The following is a 15,384-nucleotide window of genomic DNA, read 5'->3' on the forward strand; positions in this document are numbered from 1 at the left end:
GCGGTACAACCGCTCCAAACACCGGTTGTACCGGTCAAGCGGTACAACCTCTCCCTGGGGCGGTACAACCTCTCTGTGTAAAACAGGCAATATCAAAACAGCCACAACTTTCGCATACGAGCTCCGAATTCAACGAAACCAAGTTTGTTGGAAAGCTAATGACAAGGGCTAACACAATCTTGAGATAAATATCAATAAGAAGCAAATGAGGAAAGGACCATAATAAAATGGTGAGAACCCTTCCTCGGAAAGACCGGTAAAACCTCCAACACCGAAAACATCATAGAAGATGCATGCGAACTCCGTTTTCGATGAACTCAAGCTTGTCATCAAGATGACCATAAGCTCACAGACTCACAAATGGAACCAAACAAGAACCAAGAAAGATGATGCAAGGATGCAATGGTTTGAGCTCTCGACTAATGATGCGATCAAGCTACTCCCTAGAGAGCCCCCCTTGATAGTACGGCAATCGATCCTACAACCCGGTCTCCCAACTACCACTATGAGACCGGTAAAATAGAAAACCTATCAAGGGCAAACCTTTGCCTTGCACATAGTCCACTTGAGCTAGATGATGACGATCTTGACTTTCTCAAATTGGACCACCTTTCTTGATTGTGTTGGCTCGATGAAGACTAGTTGATTGCTCCCCCATACTCCACTATGGGTGAGCCACTCTTTGGCACATCTTCACAATTCCATTGACACCACAATGGATAACAAGCTTCAAGCTTGATTGCTCCCCCATACTCCATTATGGGTGAGCCTCTCTTCGAGTTGCTCCACTTGAACTTGCACACTGCAAACGTGATGACGATCACCACTTGATGTCATCCTCCATGGGTTGTATGAGATCTTTCTCTTGACGCAAGACCATGGAAACATACCTAACCCCACAAAGAACTCTCAGTAGACCATGGGTTAGTACACAAAGCGTAATGGACAATGCTTACCATACCATTGGATCACTTGATCCCTCTCGGTACTTCTTCTACGCTTTGTGAGTTGATCAACTTGATTCACTCTTGACTTAGTCTTGATCAACATTGAATCTTTCCAACTCTCTTCATTTGGATGATGTCTTGAAGGTAAACATGAATGATCACACAATCTTCTTCTTCAAGACATGCTTGCAATAATCTCAACTCACACATGACCAATCTTTGGATAATTCCTTGAAAAGCACTTTGGCCATCTCAACTCACACATGACCAATCTTTGGATAATTCCTTGAAAAGCACTTTGGCCATCTCAACTCACACATGACCAATCTTTGGATAATTCCTTGAAAAGCACTTTGGCCATCTCATAAACTCCTTGAAACCAATACATGGACTTCAACAAATCCTTCAAATATAACTCAAGGCAACCGTTAGTCCATAGAGATTGTCATCAATTACCAAAACCACATATGGGGGCACCGCATGTCCTTTCAATCTCCCCCATTTTGGTAATTGATGACAATCATTTTCAAGAGAGTTTATATAAGGAATTATTTATCACCATGCAATGCAACAACCAATAATGCATGTGTAAGAGATGCAAATGCTTAGGTACAAAAACAAAGCAAGAAGAAAAAACTCTCTAAACTTATCCACAAAACTCTCTGAAACTTCTCCCCCATTGGCATCGATTGCCAAAATGGGCGAAAAGCTTAGAAGGCCAATATAAATTGTGTTCCTCCATAAGTTGTGTATTTCTCAACAAGAGAGTGGAATGCAATACACATATCCAACGGTAATACTTGGAGGAAGACCAACTATATTGAGGCACCAAGATTGCTAAAGTAATGATATGCCACAAGGACATAACAAAGAAAGAAACAAGCAATCAAAAGGTACCAATTGAAGCAAGCAATCAATGGGTAGCAATGAACCAACTTGACCAAAGATCCTACGAGCTACATGAATAAAGGATATTATGATATGAGCGAAGGAGTGTTCTAAAGAAACTAGAGAAGCTCCCCATGATTTGTGCACACATAAGAATTTTTGTATTTGGATACAAAGTACACAAAATAGGATCACAGCTCCCCCAAAATCAATAGAAACTTACAATAAGTGCAAGTGAGCATATAGAAAACAAAGCCTAGTACTTGCAACACACACATGGTTGAGCAACAAGTACTAAAAGAGACAACTTAAGAATGGGCTCAACCAAAATGATGTGTGTGAGTCAAGGCAATGCACTTGAGAAGACTAATGTACGGATGAGCATTAGGCATCAATAAAGTCTTGAAAGAACGAGGCACACGGTGCAAGGCCTATCATTCCCACACACAACTAGCAAATGGGTTCACAAGCTTACTAATAAGCATATTAAGAACCTATGCTTGTGACAACCCGTGGTGAAGATGGAAGATGAAAGCCTCATCAAGACGAGGGATACCAATTAAGATGGCAAAAGCCTCGTAAATATAAGCATGAGGAAAATAATCTTCACCACACACAAGAGTGCATCAAGATGCAACGATAGAAGACACGCACTCAAGGCAAAAGCTTTCACGGAGCCACCAAAGAAATAACATAATAAAGACAAGGTGGCCGTGAAAGAAAGGATATCAACTAGATATGCAACTTCTCTCAAGTGTATAAGATTCTAGGTAGACGAAATCATGATGATATATATCTACAAAAAAGGATGTACACCCGAAATAGTTACAACACGAGGAACAAGATATCCAAAGGGAGGTCATACATATACCAATAAGATATTTTCTTGGAAGCATAGCTCATGGCTAGATATGGTCTTATTGTATATAAATGAAGTCCACACACGAACAACAAAGACATCACAACTAGCAACAAGAGATCATTGTTGGGATGCTTTGAGAAAGAAAACAAGTATCACAAGAATGAATGAATAACATGCCATGATACAACCTACACAAGGTTGATACAAGAAATGTGTGCATGAAGAATATGAAGATACTTGTTACCGAGTTAACATTGGAAGGATGTAGTAGATACCAATTGAAGGTAGATAGTAGTTCATTGATCATCCTAGATCGACTCCAATAAGCACATGATGACAACACCTTCCTTGTGAGTGAGCCGAGCTTCCAATGTATCTCCAATTGTTCCTAGAACAACAACACAAACAAAATGGTACCCAAACTCATTGGGACCAAAGAGTTAGAGAACCGACAATACATAGGACAAACTCCACATAAAAATGTGCACATAGATACAAAAATAAATTTCATGCACATCTCATCCAATTTGAGACTTGGTGGAGCTTCCCCTATATATTTGGTCAAAGAAAGAAAGCATGCCAAAGACACTACACGAAGTTAATACGCATGCTCAAGACTTTCAAGAACCGATACCAAAAGAAAAAGAAATACCAAGTGAAGAAAAGATACCAAATGAATAAATCATCACTTGGAGGATATCAATAAAAGATACATCAAGGAATGAGATATCCATTGATACCCACTAAATAAAGGATATCAAACCCCCAAAAGAGAGGATGGTTCCAAACAAACCAAGCTCTCTACAAAGTTTCATGATGGCACAAAGTACCCAAAAGAAACGACTTGCCTTCCACCGACACACACTTGATAAGGATCACAAGAAGAGTGTTTTATAGAAAAATAGGATAGCTCCCCCAAGCATTGTGCAATATGGAGAATTTGCATTTGAATACAAAAAGCACAAGATGGGATCACCACTTTCATTATATCTATACAAACACTAGACAAGATCAAGAAATAAACAAGATCCACAAGTGGTATGGAAGGCAAAGGGAGTTGATACAATCCTTGGCAAGAGAAAGGGCAAATAAAAGCAAAGGCTAATGTAAAGATGATCAGTAATATCTACCACACAAGTGAGTACCAATTGTCAAAAGACAAGAAGTATTTGGAAATAATTCCCGGTGATAGATAGCAAGGATATCCGACATCATCTTCACACCAAACAAAAAGCAAATTGCAACTTGTAGAGCTAACATGCCACCTAGGAACAAGATAATTTACAATATCAACTCTAGATGACAATATCTCAAATGTACACATTTTCTAGGCTAGTAATATACACATAGCATATTACTCCCCCATAATGTGATACCAATTAAAGATAGACAAGAGGCAATTAAAGGATCCAACAAGAGATAATTAATGGACTATTTAGAATTTGAATTTCTCATGAGAAGACATACCACATAGTGACTAGATAAGCTTGCAATATCAATACTAAGTGGTATTTCCCATGTACCCACCTTTATAGGATTGTGAAGTGCACAAAGCACATCACTCCCCCATAATGGGATATTCCATCAATCTCTCACAAGAGCCAACTAAGAAAAAAAACAAGATGCAAAAGGCTCAACGCATGACACACATGTACATGATGTGTAAACCAACACACACATACTTGATTGCTCAAGATAATCAAGTTGGAAGCACAACATATACAAACACATGCAAGGTACGAAACCAAACATGCAAAGGGGCAAGTAACTATCAATGTAGACACTTTAAGCACGAGTTACCGCAAGGAGGAACATTGGATATAAGATAGAAACTTGATAATCCGAATGACTTGGCTTGAGACAATGATAATGATGAAGTCCCCTTAATTCTTCATAATGTAGCCAAGTCTCCAATGACCTCCAATATCACCTATTGATCAAGTTTGAGCTTGTTGGTCCCCAACCAAGTTGGGTCCTAAGAGGTTAGTCACAATAGGCTTGGCTACCCAAATGGTTCTTTTCTTGACACCACTTTGAGCACCAACAAATTTGGCAAACACATTGCCAACTTTATCCTTCCCAAGAGAATAAATATCATCAATTAGAATAGGGTTGGATAAGGTACCATTTGTGCATGAAGAAGCGACGTGACCTTTTTCACGACATAGGTAGCAACGTCTACTCTTTACTTTCTTCTCACTTGATTTCTCAACTTGAGAAGAATTTGCTTGAGTTTTCTTGGGAAGAGGCCTTTCTTCAACTTGAGGTTGAGAATGAGAGTGAACTTGTGGCCGCTTCCCTTGTTGCTTGTCACTAATGGGCTTCTTCTTCAATGGGAAAGATCTAACATGATGCCCTTCTACTTTGCACTTGAAGCAAACAATCTTGGCCGAATTCTTGACTTGTTCTTGGCCCTTCTTTTTGTTCACCTTGGACTTCTTCTTATTCTTGGAGTTGAATCCAAGTCCACCTTTGTCATTGGGGGATTTTTGCACACTCAAGATATTGTTGAGTGTGAATTTCCCTTCATGACTCTTTTCCAAGTCTTTCTTCAAAGAAGTGACTTGGGCCTTGAGCTCTTTGATTTCCTCTACATGGTTAGTCTCAACACAAGAACTAGAGGAAGTATAAGATTCATCTTTAGAGCAACAAGGCAAGGAAAGCAATTCATCACAAGATGTACCAATGTTATGCATGGATGAATCGCGAGGACTAGCACAAGGCAATATAACATTTTGAATAAAAGTGGTGCTAGTATCCACATGAGGCTCACTAGATGTTACCTTAGCAAGCATGGCCTCATGAGCTAACTTTAGCACATTATGGGATACTAGAAGATCATCATGAGAGCTTGTGAGCTTTACATGATTTTCTTCCAACATCCCATAATTGCTAGATAGCAACTCAAGTTGAGCCCTTAGCTCAACATTCTCCTTCAATATGGATGCTTCACAAGAGATAGAGTTAGTGGCACAAGCATCATCATTAGAAACAAGAGGAGAAGACAACTTGGCAAGCTCTTTTGAATATGAAGCTTCAAGTTGAGCATGAGACTCGGTGAGTTTGATGAGCTCACCCTTGATGACCCTTGAGCCATTTTCGAGGTGCTCAAAATCCTCAAGGAGTCCAGCATGAGCAACTTCAAGCTTAGCATTTTTAGTTTCAAAAACATTGGCCACCTCAAGAGCTCTATCATGAGATTCCTTCACTCTAGATAACTCTAGAGCAAAAGTCTCCTCAAGAGATTCCTTGGTGGTTTGTTCAAGTTCAAGAGCTTGAGAGAGGTCCGCAATCTCATTAGCGTAATCACGCTCATGACCTTCCATTTTATCAATGGTGACCTCATGCTCCTCAAGACGAGATTCCAACTCATCAATATATTTCTTGCCCTCAATAGCAATAGACATGATTTCCATGAAGTTGGAACGAGCAATTTTATTCTTAAGAAGAGCTTTAAAAATTATTTCCCCCTTAACTTTTAAGGAGGCAACATCATCATTCTCTTCATCATAATCGACATCATCATCACTCTTACCATCATCAATATTATCACAAGATATATTGGGATTCAAAGTGGGAGATACCTTTGAAGCCTTGGACATAAGGCAAAAAGCAACCAATGATGGTGTAGGATCCCTTGAAGCACCGTTCAAGACCACATCTTGTTCCATGGAGTGTTGTGTTTCCTCTACATTGTTAGCACAACAACTCGAGGAAATAGATACATTTTTATCATGGCAACAAGACATAGCAAGCATATCATCATGAGATTTGAGCAAGCAATTTCTACAAGATATGCAAGAACTTTTAACACAAGCATGTGAAACATTTAGAGTGCTCGAAGTGTTAAAGTCCAAAGAAGGAGCATTGCAATAAGATAGTGATGAAGGATCATCCACAATAAGCATACTATCATCATTGCAATGACCAACACTACTCACCATATCATTACCTTGTGGCAAACCACATGTAGGTGAAGTAGAATAAGTTGAGAAGACTATACGACCGGAGGTGGAGGGAGAACAATCATCCCCACAAATCTTGGACACACCATATTTTTCTTGAAGCTTCGTCCACAACTCATGAGCATCCCGGAACGGCATGAGTTGAAATATAACTAGATTGCTCAAAGCATCAAAAAGCACATTAGAAGCTTGAGCATTGAGATAAGAGTTTTTCTCATCCTCTAAAGAAAATCTTTGGGGATCCTTTGGAGGAGAAAAACCCATATCTAAATTTGGGTCCATGACCCTAAAGAGATTAAGCATGCGAATTACCCAAACATCAAAATTTGTGCCATCGAAACTAAGAGTGTCAGAGAATCCTAAACCCCTAGTCGACATCCTTACTCTCTAGGCGGTTAAGCCCAATAAACAGAGACGAGGCTCTGATACCAAATGAAAGATCGTGGATGTCGCCTAGAGGGGGGGGGGTAAATAGGCGTTTTAAAATAATTATGATTTAGGCTTGAACAAATGCGGAATAAAACTAGCGGTTAATTTGTCAAGCACAAAACCTAAAACAATTAGGCTCACCTATGTGCACCAACAACTTATGCTAATCAAGACAAGCAACTATGTGATAGCAAGATATATGACAAGAAACAATATGGCTATCACAAAGTAAAGTGCATAAGTAAAGAGCTCGGGTAAGAGATAACCGAGGCACGCGGAGACGATGATGTATCCTGAAGTTCACACCCTTGCGGATGCTAATCTCCGTTTGGAGCGGCGTGGAGGCACAATGCTTCCCAAGAAGCCACTAGGGCCACCGTAATCTCCTCACGTCCTCGCACAATGCAAGATGCCGTGATTCCACTAAGGGACCCTTGAGGGCGGTCACCGAACCCGTACAAATGGCAACCATTGGGGGAGGTCACCGAACCCGTACACTTTGGCAACCCTTGGGGGCGGTCACCGGTACCCGTCAAATTGCTCGGGGCGATCTCCACAACCTAATTGGAGACCCCGACGCTTGCCCGGAGCTTTACACCACAATGATTGAGCTCCGAACAACACCAACCGTCTAGGGCGCCAAGGCACCCAAGAGGAACAAGCTCTAGGGTGCCCAAACACCCAAGAGTAATAAGCTTCTCAAACTTCACTTCCACGTATCACCGTGGAGAACTCAAACCGATGCACCAAATGCAATGGCAATGGCACACGGAGTGCCCAAGTCCTTCTCTCTCAAATCCCACCAGAGCAACTAATGCTAGGGAGGAAAATGAGAGGAAGAACAAGAAGGAGAACACCAAGAACTCCAAGATCTAGATCCAAGGGGTTCCACTCACATAGAGGAGAAAGTGATTGGTGGAAATGTGGATCTAGATCTCCTCTCTCTTTTCCCTCAAAAACTAGTAAGAATCCATGAAGGGAGTGAGAGTTAGCAAACTCAAAGAATGTCAACAATGGCGGCAAAAACAAGCTCAAGAGATAGGGAACCATTGGGGAAGAAGACCCCCTTAAATAGGTCCCCACGAATCTGCCCGTTATGTACAGAATAACATAGGAGCGGTACAACCTCTATGAGCACCGGTACAACCGGTAACAGGCAATAAGCAGTACAACCGGCCCACAACCGCCCAACAACCGCACCACAACAGAGAACAGTCCGGTGGTAGAGCGGTACATGACCGGTACAACCTCCGGACCAATTCTGGAGCGGTACAACCGCTCCAAACACCGGTTGTACCGGTCAAGCGGTACAACCTCTCCCTGGGGCGGTACAACCTCTCTGTGTAAAACAGGCAATATCAAAACAGCCACAACTTTCGCATACGAGCTCCGAATTCAACGAAACCAAGTTTGTTGGAAAGCTAATGACAAGGGCTAACACAATCTTGAGATAAATATCAATAAGAAGCAAATGAGGAAAGGACCATAATAAAATGGTGAGAACCCTTCCTCGGAAAGACCGGTAAAACCTCCAACACCGAAAACATCATAGAAGATGCATGCGAACTCCGTTTTCGATGAACTCAAGCTTGTCATCAAGATGACCATAAGCTCACAGACTCACAAATGGAACCAAACAAGAACCAAGAAAGATGATGCAAGGATGCAATGGTTTGAGGTCTCGACTAATGATGCGATCAAGCTACTCCCTAGAGAGCCCCCCTTGATAGTACGGCAATCGATCCTACAACCCGGTCTCCCAACTACCACTATGAGACCGGTAAAATAGAAAACCTATCAAGGGCAAACCTTTGCCTTGCACATAGTCCACTTGAGCTAGATGATGACGATCTTGACTTCCTCAAGTTGGACCACCTTTCTTGATTGTGTTGGCTCGATGAAGACTAGTTGATTGCTCCCCCATACTCCACTATGGGTGAGCCACTCTTTGGCACATCTTCACAATTCCATTGACACCACAATGGACAACAAGCTTCAAGCTTGATTGCTCCCCCATACTCCATTATGGGTGAGCCTCTCTTTGAGTTGCTCCACTTGAACTTGCACACTGCAAACGTGATGACGATCACCACTTGATGTCATCCTCCATGGGTTGTATGAGATCTTCCTCTTGACGCAAGACCATGGAAACATACCTAACCCCATAAAGAACTCTCACGTAGACCATGGGTTAGTACACAAAGCGTAATGGACAATGCTTACCATACCATGGGATCACTTGATCCCTCTCGGTACTTCTTCTACGCTTTGTGAGTTGATCAACTTGATTCACTCTTGACTTAGTCTTGATCAACATTGAATCTTTCCAACTCTCTTCATTTGGATGATGTCTTGAAGGTAAACATGAATGATCACACAATCTTCTTCTTCAAGACATGCTTGGATAATTCCTTGAAAAGCACTTTGGCCATCTCAACTCACACATGACCAATCTTTGGATAATTCCTTGAAAAGCACTTTGGCCATCTCATAAACTCCTTGAAACCAACACATGGACTTCAACAAATCCTTCAAATATAACTCAAGGCAACCGTTAGTCCATAGAGATTGTCATCAATTACCAAAACCACACATGGGGGCACCGCATGTCCTTTCAACCTCGACGCACCAAGACGCTCCAAATATAGGGATCGAAACAAGACAAAGAAAGCCTCCATTTTCAGACGTAGCAAACCAACATTATCGCTCTTCCCTCATGCTAGTAATGTGCTCTACGCATGTATGCATGTGAACAAAAAATAAATCAATAAAAAAATGTAGTCAACTTGTTGTTTTGGGAACACAGTAGTGAACGTGTCGGTCCCTCTAGCGTGTTGCATCTTTTTATTTTAGGTTATTGTTGATTTATTGAGATTTTTAAGTTTATTTACTATTTAAGTGTTTGTACGACAAAAACCCTAAACCAACTCAGGGTGTGGCCTCCCCTAGAGCTACTTGATATACGTTTTGATTCTCAAAGAAGACATATACGTGTGCCCTTGTATGCTTGCTATTGTAGACTAAAAGTAATCAAATGGAAAAGTTCTAAAAAAGGGAACGATCTGCTTCTATGTAAAAAAAATCATAATCTTGTTGCTCATATTTTTAGTTGTGCTAACTGCCATATTGTTCATTTGTGGTTTGTTGTGTGACAAACTAAGGCTTGGACCCTAACCATTCTACTTTTCTAGGCCCAATTGCGTACACCTGGAATTATTATTAGGCGATGAAAAAAATGTTTTTCACCCTCAAATCTATTCAAGTGGAGCCATAACTCCCTAAAGTGAAATTTGATCTAATTTAAACCCTCGAATGTACAATGCCATTTGAAACAAAATCTTAGGCATTGAGGTGAACTTGGCCCATAAACACTAAAAACTTTTGTACATGTCGTTCCAAGAGGCCAGCCCTAAGAGGATGCATTGCCCCAAGGATGGGGGCGGTTGGGCTGAATCACTAAATTCGGTTTTTTTTTGAGATGTTGTTTCATGTTTTGACAAATAATATGATGTCTGTTATTTAATTTGAAGACTATTTCTTTCACTTAATTTTCTATACTTACATCTAAGCAAGATTTATTTAATTACTTTATTCTACCTTTTTTATTTTTCTACCACCTTCATTTATTCATGGTAGATACATAAAAAAAACTAAGTATGTGATGTTTTCTTGACAAGTCATGAATATTTATTTCCATACATATGAACAACTGTTCTATAAGGAACAAATATCTATTTTGATATATTTTGCCATAGCATTTATTTTAGAATGCATGAATATTTTAAAATTGTAACACATAATATTTTCCACATAGCAGAAAATATTTTTACATTTACCTGATCTTATGGAATATTTTTTTGCTATTGGTGTGAACATTTCATTTAATACATGCACACAAGTCATACAACATGTGTGAAATGAGCTATATCACTACCTAGATTCAAGCTATAGACTTGACATGGATGCTCATATTTTGTTTGGATTTTTTTTCAAAATTTCTAAGACCATTGTTTTAGTGGGAGGTGACGTGCCCATCAACTAAAAGGGCATATGGTGACTTCGTCATGTCAATCCCAAGTTTAGCCGATTCAATCTCTTAGAGCAACTCTAGCAGACCCCGCATCCCGCCGGCCCGCAAAACGCGTTTGCAGTTCGCGTAAAATGGCCTTTGCGGGCCGGCGTGGACGGCCACAGATGCAGACCCCTCAAACGGACCCGCATAAAAGTATATTCACAGAATATGCTTTTTACGGGTCGGCTTTGCGGGGTCTGCTCTTTGCGCCGCTGCATCCCGCATCTCATCGGCCCGCAAATATCAAATCCAACATATTACAACAAACGTAAGCAAAACTAAATTATTCAAATCAAACATAATACAATAATCATACACATTACAAATAATTATTCAAATCACCGTAGCAAACTTAAATAATGCAATAGAAAACTTGTCATGAATACAAATACAAATGAATACAAAATTTAGTCACTGTCCAGCCCTTTGCCGATGGTGCTCAATGAGATCCTCCTGATGTTGAAAGTGTGTGTTTGCATTTTCAATCTCCTTATATGTCTTAAGAAAAGCTCTAATGCGGTTAGGGTCTCTAGCTGGTTTGACACGGCTACCCACATTGTTGTAGAAGAATTCCAAGTTCATTCCTCTCTCATCTTCAAGAATCATATTGTGTAGGATAACACAACATGTCATGATATTTTTCAAGGTTTTTTTATCCCAAAAACGAGCAGGACCCCGAACAATGGCAAACCTAGATTGCAAAACACCGAATGCTCTTTCAATGTCTTTTAGGGCTGCCTCTTGCACCCTTGCAAATTCACGTTGTTTTTTAGTTTTGGGTGCTTTGATGCTCTTGACAAATGTGCACTAAGGAGGGTATATACCATCTGCAAGATAATATCCCTTTGTGTATTCATGCCCATTGATAGTGTAGTTGCAAGCAGGAGCATCACCACTAGCAAGCCTAGCAAACAAATGAGACCGTTGCAACACACTGATATCATTGAGAGTGCCCGGCATATCAGAAAAGCAATGCCAAATCCATAAATCCTCGGATGCTATGGCCTCTAGCATAACTGTTGCATCACGAGACTTGCCACAATACATTCCTTGCCATGCCTTAGGGCAATTTTTCCAAGTCCAATGCATACAGTCAATGCTAGCTAGCATGCCAGGCCAACCTCTCCTCTCATTAGATGTCATCAATTTCTTTGTGTCATCTTCATTGGGTGCTCGAAGATACTCAAGACCAAAGACACGGATGATCACTTTTGCAAATCTATGCACAAACTCAATTGTAGTATCTTCACCAATGCGAAGGTACTCATCGGCATAGTCAGTCGGGACGCCATATGCAATCACCCGCATAGCTGCGGAGATTTTTTGATATGCACTAAATCCCTTTAAGCCCGCAACATTTCTTCTTTGAGTGAAATACCGGCAATTTGCCTCGCAAGCTTGAACAATGTTCACAAAGAGGGATCGACGCATTCGGTACCTTCTCCGAAAGAGGTGCGGTGGATATGTAGAATTCTCCGTGAAGTAGTCTTGCATCAACATCTCGCTCCCAAGATGATGATTCCGAGGAATGCAAAGACGCTCGACGGTCGATCCTCGCCTCCTCTTCCGGTTCTCGTCCTTGTGCTCCTTCACGGCAAGTGCCATGACTAATGTCTGCTGCCGAAAGTTCGCAAGCATGGCCTCCACATTCGAGTCGTCCGATTGAGCAAGAACTTCTCGCAGGGGCTCAACTCCATCTATATGCGTACTGGCGCGTCAATCAACTATACAGCTCGCAAAAATCGCAAAAAGTGGACTAACCGCTGGCGGGTGATGCCGGGCGGCGACGAGGGGCCGGCTCGACGGCGGTCGATCCCCGGCGGCGGCAGCGACGAGGGGCGGCTCTTCTCGCCGGATCCGGGAGGGGGGGGGTCGGTGCAGCGGCTCGGCGCGGGAGGGTGTGGGGCGGCCTGGCGGCGCGATTCCTCCTGCAGATATGGCCGGAATCACCGGCGGCGGACGAGCGGAAGTAAGGGCGGTCGGCGGCGGAAGGAAGGGGAAAAGGCGCGCGGGCTGAAATGTCCCTCCCGCCAACTGCTTCTCTGTGATGCAGGGCACCGCAACCGCGAGGGGGAAACCCGCGTTTTCCCGGGTTGGGGTCGGGATTTTGCCGCGCCCCTCAATTTTTTTGCGGGCCGGGACGGGATGCGGGGTCTGATCGGGAAGGTTTTGCCGCCCCTACCCGCATTTTGGCGGTTATTTTGTGGGTCAGGGGCGGATGCGGGGTCTGCTAGAGTTGCTCGGGTGTTCATAGGGATGAATGTAGACATTCTTTTACGTGAGTTGGTGCGCAGTAAAAACTTACAAACAATATGTAAAAAATAAAACCGGAAAAAATTCTATTGAAATAAATTAATACATATTAAAGTGATTACTAAAAACAATTTTACTTTTTGAAGACATGAAAATCATTTTTATTTGAAAATAAGAAAAACACATGTGCTAATGGGCTGCGCAAACAGCCAGCCCATTTAGCTTGAGGCAAAGCTACTTTTCCCACCAGGTGGCCCACCTACGTGGGCCCGGAGTGGAGAATTTGGCTAAAGCCTGACGATAAGCGTGGCGACTATATCTCGCATTAAGCGAGTTGGAAGAATCTCTCGCTGAAGGATTTTTCTGTCTCGCGTAGCAACTGGGTGGGCCCATTAGCATAGACTTAATAAGAGAAATCGTGGAGAAAAAGGGAGCAAAAGCGGGAATCGAACCCAGGTCTCCTGAAATAAATTAATACATATTAAAGTGATTACTAAAAACAATTTTACTTTTTGAAGACATGAAAATCATTTTTATTTGAAAATAAGAAAAACACATGTGCTAATGGGCTGCGCAAACAGCCAGCCCATTTAGCTTGAGGCAAAGCTACTTTTCCCACCAGGTGGCCCACCTACGTGGGCCCGGAGTGGAGAATTTGGCTAAAGCCTGACGATAAGCGTGGCGACTATATCTCGCATTAAGCGAGTTGGAAGAATCTCTCGCTGAAGGATTTTTCTGTCTCGCGTAGCAACTGGGTGGGCCCATTAGCATAGACTTAATAAGAGAAATCGTGGAGAAAAAGGGAGCAAAAGCGGGAATCGAACCCAGGTCTCCTGAAATAAATTAATACATATTAAAGTGATTACTAAAAACAATTTTACTTTTTGAAGACATGAAAATCATTTTTATTTGAAAATAAGAAAAACACATGTGCTAATGGGCTGCGCAAACAGCCAGCCCATTTAGCTTGAGGCAAAGCTACTTTTCCCACCAGGTGGCCCACCTACGTGGGCCCGGAGTGGAGAATTTGGCTAAAGCCTGACGATAAGCGTGGCGACTATATCTCGCATTAAGCGAGTTGGAAGAATCTCTCGCTGAAGGATTTTTCTGTCTCGCGTAGCAACTGGGTGGGCCCATTAGCATAGACTTAATAAGAGAAATCGTGGAGAAAAAGGGAGCAAAAGCGGGAATCGAACCCAGGTCTCCTGGAGGGTTGCTACTGATTCTAGCCACTGGGCCTGTGTCACATCCGTGGTACATACTTGAGGAAAAATAGCCGGTTTTATGCACCAATTTTCTATTTTTTGTTTTTGTTTTTACACATGTTCTTTGTTTCTTTTTCTATTTCCGTTGTTTTTTTTCTCTCTATTTTATCTTTGGTTTTCTTTGTTTCTTTTTCAGTTTTCATTGGCTTTTTTTTCTTTTCTTTCTTGTTTCCTTTGGGTTTTTTTGTTTCTTTCTCATTTTTCATTGGATTTTTTTCTCTCGTTTCACTGTTTTTTATACACATTTCTGGTATATATGAAATACATTTTTAATACATGTTTAACATTTTTCAGATACAATATCAACATATTTTGAATACATGGTCAACATTTTCTCTATATAGATTCAACCTTTTTCAAATGCTTGGTTGAAACAAATTCAAATATAAGATCGACCTTTTTCAATACATGTTCAACATTTTTTTCAATAAACATTTAACAAATTGCAGATTCCTTATTAGCATTTTTCATACACATATAATATTTTCCAAATGCCTGATTAACATTTTTCACATACTTGTTCAACATTTTTTTCCAGATGCTTGATTAACATTTTATATCCACTTATATTAATATAATAACACCAAAATGTGCTGCAAATTCATGTTCAAATTGAATTAACGCCTAAGGGAAAAGAAGGTGTGGCTTTGGACCCCAAACTCTTCCATGACCCCCTTCTTCTTATAGCGTGGGCAAGTGATCA

This window comes from Triticum urartu, chromosome 6 (genome assembly GCF_003073215.2).
Source record: "Triticum urartu cultivar G1812 chromosome 6, Tu2.1, whole genome shotgun sequence".
In the NCBI taxonomy this organism is placed as follows: domain Eukaryota; kingdom Viridiplantae; phylum Streptophyta; class Magnoliopsida; order Poales; family Poaceae; genus Triticum; species Triticum urartu.